Source organism: Daphnia magna, linkage group LG8 (genome assembly GCF_020631705.1).
Source record: "Daphnia magna isolate NIES linkage group LG8, ASM2063170v1.1, whole genome shotgun sequence".
Lineage (NCBI taxonomy): Eukaryota > Metazoa > Arthropoda > Branchiopoda > Diplostraca > Daphniidae > Daphnia > Daphnia magna.
Genome location: NC_059189.1, coordinates 7,258,628 through 7,270,630, shown reverse-complemented (window position 1 = coordinate 7,270,630; position 12,003 = coordinate 7,258,628). Strand labels below are relative to the sequence as shown.

The 12,003-nt window shown below is 39.6% G+C and overlaps 1 pseudogene; it reads left to right on the top strand.

Annotated features, from left to right (window-relative positions):
* The first annotated feature begins 411 nt into the window (after positions 1-411).
* Positions 412-1,259, top strand: LOC123475373 (annotated as a pseudogene).
* The last annotated feature ends 10,744 nt before the right edge of the window (positions 1,260-12,003 follow it).

Here is a 12,003-nt window from a genome sequence, read left to right as displayed (position 1 = left end):
CGACGGTAAAATTAACCAATCGACGCATAATCGATTAGCTTTTTTTAAAATATTAATCAATCGATTTGAGAAAAAAATAATCGATTAATCGACCGATTTTCTATTAAAAATTTTCAAATTTTTTTTTTTTTTTTCGCTTTTGCTGCCACTAAATTCCATTAAACAGTTGTCAAAAGAAGCATTATTCATTCTCACCTCCACGTCCACGTCATTCTCACATCGTCTGTAGTAGACAGTGGATCTTCGAGACTTCGACAGTTAGTTCAGAGACGACTCGATAAAGAATTAAAAATTGAAAATTCCAACAATTCCAACATCGTTAGGTAGGTTGAATGAATCTTGAATTATTATTCTTATTTTATTTTTATGTTTCGATGTGATCTTAGTTATTTATAGTGAGTGACAAAATAATGTCAGACTCAGATCGACGTCCAACTAGTGCAACTACAACTAGAAAAAAGGGGTCCTCGTCGTGGTTCTACTAATCGCGGTCTTACTGGTGGTGGTGGCCCAGTCACTCGAGGAAGCAGAGGAAGATTCGCCCAGGGTCCCCAGGCTAATACAGAAGATCAATATGAACAATGTGGGCAATCAGCCCAACCTTCTAAGAAGTCAGCGAGAGCCAGAAGCTTCCCCTTTGCTTGTCGTTTGCCTGTGGAATCCTCATCAATTGCAGCTGGAGGTATTGTTATATAACTACAGATAGGTGATACTGGTACGTTAATCTGTCTTTCTAACTCAGGCACTGTGGTTGCAGCAATTGGCGTTACTCCTGCCATACCAGAACCACCCACCCACCCAACAGCTGATCCACCATCAACATTAAACGATAGCCAACCTTTGGGCTCAAAACCAGCCTTCGTGCGTTCAGTTAGTTCAGCATCTTCTGGTTCTGGGGCTGGTACTAGTGATGTTGCATGGACAAGAACTCCAACTCCAACTTCTAGACATGATTCCAGAAGTAGCAAGTCAGAATACTGGTAGTATTTCTCAAAAACGACCACATCAACTGGGGAGGTCCGTGCATACTGTAACTTCTGCACAACAAGCTACAAGGTGCCCTGCACCAGCAACATGGGAATTCATATGATGTCCAATCACAGCACGAAGATGGTCCCCGTTGATCAGCCTACTTTGATGAACCATATTACAAATCAATTGGAATTAGTCAAGGTACCAAATTATCTCCGTTTATTTTTTATTAAACTACATGCAAGTAACATACTATTTTTCAATTTTATTCAGCCTTTCAGCAATGAACATGCTAAGGAAGCTTTGCTGGAAATGGTAATCAGCAACAATCATCCCTTCACATTGGTTGAAGAGCAAAGCTTCATCAAGTTTTGTGCCATCCTCAACCCACATTTCAAACTCACAAAAGCGAATGCGTTAAGAAATGCAATTTTTCGTCGCTACATTTCCGAACGAAAGGATCTCATACAGTACTTCAAGCGAAGGTCGATTGGGATGGTTTCAGCTACCACAGATTTGTGGACGTCTGGCAATAATTTGGCCATGATGGCTGTCACAGTCACATGGCTGACCTTTGATTTCGTGATGATGGAGGTCACTCTCGGATTTCGGGAGCTCAGAGGAGATCATTCTGGAGTTAATATTGGCAGTTGCTTTTTATCAATCCTTACCGAGTTCGGTCTTCAAAACAGAGTAAGCATAACCATCTACACGGTTTTTTATTGAACCTCACATTATGATTACTTCCTTCAGATCACATGGTCCTATACATCCTTTATTTTCCTAGTTAAGCCATTATTCTTTTCATTTAATTTACAGCTTCTTTGCGTGACAACGGATAATGCAAGCAGCAACGAGACTTTTATCGAAGAGCTCGCGCGTCTAACAAAAGACTATGATTGTCCATTTCAAAAAAAAAATTGGATTCGCTGCCTCGCACACATCCTCAACTTAGCATCTCAAGACGCGCTGGAATGTCTCAAGCCTAATATCGAAAAGGTAGTTTCCATTCTTCTACTTAGACTCAAATTTAAAAGTAACGTTTTATTTTATTGCTAATAGTTGAAGAACCTATCTATTGAAATTCGATCTTCACCTCAGAGGATTGCATTATTCAAGGCAGTATTGGCTGCTGATAATTTTGACATCGAGAAGGAAATCCGTGATGATGAAGAGTCTCCTGGAGAAGACAACACTTTCATTCGCGTCTTACTTCCCCTTCGTGACGTCCCAACCAGGTGGAACTCTACTCTTTATGTCCTTAAAAGGGGTATTAAAATTCGAAGAGCGTTAGATGCAACTACAACACAGCGTGAATGGAGAGGTTCGGAGATTCATGAAGAAGAGTGGGAAAAGATCAAAGAAGCAGTAGAATTCCTGGACCCATTCGCCCTTACGACTCGTTTTCTGGAAGGGTTCAAATACCCCACTCTTGGGACAGTCCTTCCCTTGTTTACGAAATTGTTGATGTCGTTGCAAAATTGGAGTCTTGATGTTGGCCACTCAATGGAATCTAGGGAGGCCGCTCTTGCGGCAACAGTAAAGCTAAAAAAGTACTATAAGCGGCTCACACCAGTTTATATAGTATCAACTGTATTGGACGCAAGATTAAAGGTAGAGTACTTCACTACAGGCCTAAGATGGGAAGCTGGCGATGGTGACTATTCAGATATTGATATGGTTAAAACCTTTGTCCTGCCAGCGTAAGTTTTGTGCTGTACATTTTCAATTATCCCCAAGTATAATTTTTTTATAATTTTTTTAAATTCAGTCTGGAGAAAGCCTGGGGAAAATACAAAAATAACCCTGCTCCTACGCCTAATATCACCAGTGGACTATCTTCGACTTGTCATGGCACCAAGGATACAGAACTGAACGCATACCTTTCTGACCTATATTCGGTGAAAAAACGAGCTCGGCTTGAAGACGAACTTGAGGACTATCTTGCTGAACCTCGCGAGCCATCAGATGCAAGTTATGACAACCTGTCATATTGGAAAGCACACATGACGTGCTACCCTCGTCTCTCCTGCATGGCACGGGACTACCTGGCCATCACTGCAACCAGCGCTTCTAGTGAACGTGTATTCAGCTCTGGAAAGGATCTTCTTGGCATATGCAGGTTTTGTTTAAAACCCACCACAATGGAGGCCTGTATGTGCCTTCGGTCTTGGTTGCGGGCAGGGATCAAATTGATGGGAGGAGAGGACGCTAATGTCTCGTCGTCGTCTCAGGAACCGCTGCGCGGATCCATGAGCACAGCGGAAGAAGTCGCTTAATCCGTCCCCGAGGCTGACGCTGAATGTACTGAAGAAGTCGTAGTATTTATAGCAGATGAAGATTGGAGTGACAGTGAAAGTTATAGTATACAAGATCACGAATTTGCCAACGAATACTTTCAAAATAAATAAGAATGTATTCACTATTCTGTCTATTCAATTCAGTCTAAGAAATAAACGAATTTGGAATTTCCTTAAGCATCAACACCATTACGAACTCGATTATAACTCGATTATAATCGATTGTAAAAATTTTTAATTTTTTTGCCTTTTAATCGATTTTAATCGATTATAATCGTTGCGAAAAATTAATCAATCGATTATAATCGATGGTAAAAAATTCTAGTCGATTGGAAATCGATTAGGATTTTTTAATAATTAATCAATCGAATGGACCATTTTTCAATCGATTAAGGTCGAGTGAGAACACTAGTATTTTTCAACACTGGATTTATTAAGCGGATACTGGCAAATAGAAATAGAAGAAAGCGATAAATATAAAACAGCCTTTATATGTGAATTTGGACAATATGAATTCAATCGTATGCCATTTGGATTAACAAATGCACCAAGCACTTTTCAAAGAGCAATGAGTAACATCCTGAAAGATGTACTTTTTAAGTTTGCATTGGTTTATCTAGATGACATTATTGTTTTCAGTAGTTCGATTGACGAACATACAAAACATTTAGAAGAAGTTTTTAAATTGTTGACAAAAGCGGGTTTAAAACTAAAACGAAAAAAATGCGAATTCTTTCAAGAGAAGTTGGACTATTTAGGTTACATAGTATCAGAACAAGGCATAACACCAAATCTTAAAAAATTGGAATCAATTATTAATTACCCTGCACCTAAAAACACAAAAGAATTGAGTTCATTTCTCGGACTAGCAAGCTACTATCGAAAATTTATCAGAGCTTTCGCTGATAAAGCTCATCCATTGACAGCACTGACAAGGAAGTCAGTCGAATGGAAATGGGGGGAAGAACAAAGGGAAGCCTTTAATTGTATAAAGAACTGCCTCATATCTAGACCTATTTTGAGCTATCCCAATTTCACGTGCGAATTTATCATTTATATGGATGCATCAGGATACGGAATAGGAGCAGTCTTGGCACAAATACAACCTCCACCCCAATCAGCGGATTAAGCTGCGACCGACGAACAGGATCACAGTGAATCAGACGACCTAGAAGTCGTCATCGCGTATACTTCTAAACATCTGAACGACCGTGAAGCCAAATGGTCAACAACAGAGAAAGAAGCATATGCAATCATTCATGCTGTAGATGTATTCAGAACGTACTTATACGGCCGGAAGTTTACGGTATTCACTGATCATCGACCTTTAGAATGGTTGATGAGCAAATCCGAACCGGCAGGACGACTAGCAAGATGGGCATTGAAATTACAAGAATTTGACATCGTTATCGGATATCGACCTGGTAAGTCACACCAAAACGCCGACACTCTTAGTCGTATTCCAATATTACCCATTGCTAAAGTAGAATCGAAAACAGAACCCCAGGTTAATAATTTGGAGAAAGAATGGACTGAATTACAGCATGAAGATAACTATTGCCGAAGAATAATAGAGAATCTTAAAAAGATACAGAACGGCAATAAAAAAGGAAATATAAATGGATATAAGTTAAATGAGAAACAAGAACTAATTGATAAATATGGAAGGATAGTAGCTCCCATTGTTAAAATAAGAGAAATCATGGAGGAAAATCATGACCACATATTAGCAGGACATTTAGGTCTAACAAAAACTACAAAGGCAAGACTACAGCAAGACTACAAAGGCAATACTCTTGGCCTAATATGCGATCTGATGTCACGGCATACGTTAACAGTTGTTTAAAGTGTGCAAGACGAAAAGCATTTGGCACGAGTAAAGCACCATTGCAACCTATGCCACCAGTAGATAGGGTATGGGAAAGAATTGCAATGGATGTAGTTGGACCGATTCAAGAAAGTGTTAAGGGATATAAATATATTTTAGTATTGTCAGACTATGCCAGTAGATTTGTCTTTACATTTCCAATGAAAAATCAAACCGCACAAACAATAGCCAATATTCTAGTAAATAAGTTAATAACAAAATATGGAGCCCCAGAAATCGTGTTGACAGATCAAGGAACAAATTTTTTATCAAATATTGTTCAAGAAATATGTAAATTATTTAAGATAAAACAGATGCGTACAACTGCATATCATCCACAAACCGATGGATTAGTAGAAAGGTTTAACAGAACGCTATGTGATATGCTTGCTTGTTATGTGGTAGACGAACCCGAGGAATGGGACAAATATCTGCCATTCGTCACATTCGCATATAACACGTCTAAACAAGCAACTCTTAAAGATAGCCCATTTTACCTTTTCTACGGAAGAGAACCCATTTTACCAAACGACATTAAGATCAACCGTCATTACGAAATGGAAAGAAATCAACAATCAACATGAAGAATATTCACGCCAGTGGAAAAAAGCACAAGAATTAGCGAACCAACATTTGTTCAAAGCCCAAACGAAGCAGAAAAAGTATTATGATGACGGGACAAAAAGTGTCAAGTACAATCCAGGTGATCTGGTACTATTAAAAGCACCACCCCAAGCCGGAAAATTTATAAATAGATGGAATGGTCCATTTAAAATCATACGCGGTTTCTCAGAAATTACGTACGAAATCCAAAACATTACAAATGAAAAACAAAAATCGATTGTTCACTGCAACCGACTTAAACCTTATACGGCACGAGATGTTCCGGCCAAACAAAAACAAGAGGTAGTCGGAGAGAAAGCAGAAACGACAGCCATTAGACGAAGACCAGGGAGGCCTAAAAAGCAACTTGGACTGGAACAACCCATAATATCATTTTTAGATCCAAGAATGCTATTCCCCAATCCAATAGACCAGACTAATTCTGACTTGAGGACAACCTCACGATATAATTTAAGATCGAGAAATCAGGCATCCAATTTCTAAAATGCAATTAATTTAAAAAAACAAACAGATGGAGACAAAGTTACTACTCATTTGAATTCTAACTACATTGCAAACAACCCACACAATCTTCTCGTCTGTATGCGATGGCAATTATGTTAAAACACGAGGAATTCTAGATATTAACTCACCATACTATTGCAAAAACCCCAGCACTAACCATCAACCACGTTACCTAACAAATTATACGCTAATGACTAAACAAAACCCGGTAAAAACTTGGAAAGGATGGACTTGCAAACAATGGATTAAGACAAAGAAAATAACCGGATCTTTCTGGATACGGTCTTTTGACACAGTTTATTCACAGGAAACAAAATTACTCTCAGCAATTGAATGCTGGGAAATGGTAAATAATAAAAAATGTGGGGGTAATCTTATGCAGGCAGGAACAACAACGTTGAGTTTTACATCAACTCCTACAGGGGAAGGGAAGTTGTATGCTATAAAGAAATACCATGCATTAAATTGCTTAGCGGAAGAGATAACATTAAAACAAGAGACACCAGAAAGCTTAGTGGAAAGTCCATTTGGATTTTTAAACACCACTCAGCAAGAAGGGGAGTATACACAAAATCATAACACCATAGTATGGGGAGATAGATCAACAAATTCATCAAATTCACAAATTATTTTTAAAGGTGAAGGGTATATAGAATTAACAAACTCAATGATTAATGTAAACACTAGCCGTCTTCTAGATAATAACAAACAGATAGAAATAACTTTCTCTAACAAACCAGATATAAATAATAAAGAATTTACCCAACCTGGATTTAAAGTAGTAGGGATGCCTTTGACATTTCTTATTTTTCCAGGAGAGACGACCACAAAGTTATATAAAAATTTTAAAATTTCATTACCATCCTGTGAGAACCAAGTAAATGTAGATACATGGTCTTGCAATGAATACGCAGACCCAGTAGCGAGCAAAGTAAAACGGTCGACTAATAACGAAATTGAATTTCTTGACAACCGTGCTGAAAAAGAAGCTAGGGGGAAAAGACTTTACAGCATATCGTATGCATGGGGTTCGATACGATTGGGACATCCTATAATAACGAACGTAGAAGAAAATGGAATAATGATTAAACAAGATACAATTGCGTATCTCATGGTTAATGGCTCATCAATAAACACGCAAGTATCAGTCCACAACCAATATGATATTCAAGATCCTTTGCCAACAGGAACAAAATTCGAATACATCGTAGATCACAGCATAAGGCTTATCAACACTAACATTTGCATCGTGGCAAATAAAAACAATCAAATTATGGCAGAAAATTGCACCGAAAACACATCAAGGTGGATACTGGATTTAATTAACTACCATTGGATTTCTCTAGAAACAGGTCTATGCATCACCTTACATGATGAAGAAGAAGGACGAGTTAGATTGGCAACACTAAAAACGTGCAGTAGACAGGGAACAATTAGTGAAAATCAAAAATGGGTTATCGAAATCCTAACAACAAACCCGGATGTGTTGGACAATTTCCCAGATGCATCCATTGACGAATTCGAAGAAATCCAGTTGGAACAGAGGACATCAGTAACAACAACCGTCAGTTCGCCAATTTTCGGAGGATTATTGAAACGGAACCATGGGAGAGGAAATATCATATGGGACATGATAGGATGGGGACTAATGAAACATGGTAAGTCACCCGATGAAAAATGTTTAACACACAATGGCGTTAACAAACCAATAACACTCGAAGCATGCGATCCTAATTGGATCAAATGTCAAACAAGCCTACAAAAATTATTAACAAGTAATGACCCCTTGGTGCAATCACAAACAACCGTGGCTAACTGTAGCGAAGCCTCCAGCAAGGGCCAAGCCTTCGAATATTCCTCCGACTTCACGATAAGACCATTTAACACAAACAACTGCATTAAAGCGAACACAACGATGCTCATCCTGCACGAATGCTCAGATAAAAGTTCCATCTGGGGAACATTCGATCACACAGGACAATTAATGGCCAGTGATAGAACAGGACTTCATTCAGGCGCTTCGGACCGGAAATGCCTAACAAGACGGATCGACAAATTATCGTTGGGACACTGTCATGGAACAAGCCAGAAACAACATTTTAGCTTCGAGTACCGGAATCCACATCAACCTAGAACATTGTCGGCAGCAGCAATAATATCTCTACATACGCAACACGCCTTATTTGGAAAAAATCTACCAATCTTGCCACCATTAAACCATCGTGATCCAAAGGAGATTAACTATAAAACAAATGCAACGGAAGGAATAACTAAAAATTCAACCATAACGACAAAGTCAGCAACATCCATGACTGCTACAACAGATAAATCAGTCATACCTTCCATTGCAGCCACAGTAACAACAAGTGCGAAGACAGAAACAACAACAACAACGATTAGGCCGACCACAACCACAACAAAACCGACAAAAACATTCAAAACAACAACAACAAAATCAACCACTACCACAAAAAAGCCGACCACAACCACAAAAAAACCGACAACAACCACACAAAAACAGACCACTACCACACAAAAACCGACCACCATCATTCAAAAACCAAGTACTACCACACTAAAAACAACCACTATCACACAAATACCACCCTCTACACCCAAATCAACTACAACATCAAAATCTACTACGAAATCAACAGAAGCAGAGAAATTACCAACAATAACATCAACAACCGCATCAACAACATTAACTAGTACATCACTCAAAACGACTATCACGACACAGTCATCTACAACTACAGAAAAAGTTAACACAGAAACCACAACGACGGACACAATAAAACCAAAATCTAACCAAGCTGAAATTATTTCGTCCACCGAGCCAACTATAAGCCTGAAATATCTTACACCAAGTCAAATAAGAGAACAGCCAAGTGAAACAACAACCACTGGAATAACAAAAACAAAGGGTAACGAAGAAAAAGATATAGACAAAATTGAGAGACAACGCAATACAACCCAAGATTAGTCAGAATTTCAAGACAAAAATTCAAATGATCAATTTAAGGCTTCAAGACAAAAAAAAAATACAGCACACGAAATTGTAGTGGATGACTATCGACCGCTAAATGACGCTAATACAAGTAACGGTCTACCAAAATCCACTGAGGAGCTAAGTGACTTGATAAAATACGAGCTTGGAAAGATGCACGAGCAATACAAAATCAGTATTGAAACTGAACACGACAATAAATTGGCAAAAGAAATTCGGGATGTGTACTGTCAGTTATCAAAGATAAAACGAACGCAAGCCATAATCTTAGCCCAAACTAATGGATTGCTTGCAGCCGCCGCACTCGTACTTCCAATGTGTACAAGGATATATGGTTTTGGTCAAGCCATGACATTGCAACAATGCGACCCAAAAAGGATATCACTATCAGCAAAAGAGACCAAGTGTGGGTTCCAGCCATTTTTCGTTTACGGAAAAAACAACGGTACGATAGGACTCGACGGATGGTCTATTCACCCGTATTCGGAGTGTTTTTGGAAATCACAATTGATAAACATCAACGGATATCCTCATACGTGGCAACATAACGCAACAGCAGGAGACTGGATTAAACAAGAGGCGACCATACACACCTCAAATCTGGATTTAATTGCAGAATTCGAAGAACTGCACTTAAACAGTTTCGACTATGGATTAAGGAACCACCCAGCTCATGGAACAATGGAAATGGAACAGCTGAACATCCTAAATGACCTGGTGGGACGAATTAATGAAGGCGAAGGCAAAGAGTTACCTGACATCATAGTAACAGAAGAACAGGACAATCAAATCGGAAACATGTTTTCCTGGTTTGACACCTTAAAAATCATGGCTCTCTCCGCGATATGATTCATCCTATTTCTCATCTGTCTAAGAATTTTTATTGCCTGTAATCCTATTCCACGGATTAAGGAAAGCTTCAGACGACGCAAGCAATCACGTAACGTGAGCGAAAGTGATGGTCAAGAAATGGATTCCATGATACCAGAACCCATCTACAGCGCTGGAGGAGCAAATCAAAAACCGTTCATTAGGGAATTTGCACCTTTAATGACGTCAGCGACAGAAACACCAAAAGAAACCCTTACGTCGATAAACACACCAAGTGCAGCAAAGAAAGGAAAATTGTATCCTATCGGAGAATTAAAATGGGAAAACGAGCAAAACAAGGAATGTACGGGAAGTCACATGACCTGCAGCTATGTCGTTGGCTACGGAATGGTGTGGGAGGATCTATGCAGATGTACTTCAGAAGACCATTTAAAACGCACAATTAACAAATAACGAAAAAAAAAAAAAAAAAAAAATCGTAGATGTAGTAAAGGATTTTATTTCCAATCAGTAGTTTAAACAAAAACAAAACCAAAAACAAGAACAAAAACAAAAACAAAAAACAAAAACAAAACCATAGTGAAAAATAGAGTACACCGACGGAAAACAAATCAATCTTCCTCAGCAGAATCAGCCAAATGATTCAAAACAGCCAATCGGACTTGACGGCGCTCAAGTCGTATCTGGATATCGGAATACGTCAGCTCCGGATATATATTGGAAACCGAAACCGAAGGATGATAATTATCATCCCCGGATTCTGCCCACCACAAGAACCGTGCGTGCAGCAGTGGAAGAATGTCGCGAAGTCGGGCGTAGCCAGGATATTGTTACACTTGAGGGTGATGTGTAACACGAGTGTATTAGGACGTCCACACGGTAAGACGTCAAGTAAGAACCTTGCATTCAAGAGACACTACACCGCCTATTTATGGTAGGTGAACAGCAAGGTTGAATCATCGAGTGCTTTCGCCCTTGCTGTCTCTACGAACAATCGAAATAACCCGTATGACTTATTACTGAGCAAGGTCGGTTGTACGAGTACATCCGCCCTTGCTTGTTTCTACAAAAGAAGGAGATACCCTTAACCATTTACTACAAAGCAAGGCCGAACGTTCGAGTGCATTCGCCCTTGCTTGTTTCCCCGAAGCGTTAAAGAAGGTGCAAGCGTCCTGTGATGCTTCCGCAACATTCAGACAAAACAAGGTCGAATGTACTCGTACATTCGCCCTTGCTTGTTTCCAAGAAGGAGGTGAGTGGGGGGTGTGTCTCACGCGTATGTCACGTGATCTCCACGTGACAGATCCCCCCTCGTGAAGGCGGTCGCCCCCGACTGCTTGATAAAAATAAAAACCCCCAGAACGGTAACCCCCAAAAAGTATTAAAACCCTAAATCAGAAAACCCAACACACCAAAATAAAGAACAAACAAAAAATCCCGAAAACAAAAAATTCCAAAGGAACACCCCAAAAGAAGCATTTAAAAAAAAACAAAGGAAATGTCGTGTCAAACCTCCGCCACCTGTTCGAGGTGCGGTAGGAAGTGATCGTCTTGAACATCTAATTGTTCGTGGGCCCTCATACGGCCTCTCAGCCAAACAGTTTGGTAACTGAGATAAGTTGTTCCCACCACTAGTAATAGTAACATGATCAGAAGTTCAAACGGATATCTTGGCTCCGACAGCTGAAATTCTTCGGTCGTCTTCTTCATTAACTCTTGAATCTGGAATCCTGTCATTTCAGACGACGCACGAGCGCCGTCGTTTCGGCGCAGTAGGTCGCTGATGAAATTAATTGATGTGGCATTCGCCTTCGGGAGCTCAATGATGGCGACCGATTTGAACGTTGTTACATTAAACCCCCTGCGGCCAGCGTGGGTGCCACCAGAGGATCTAA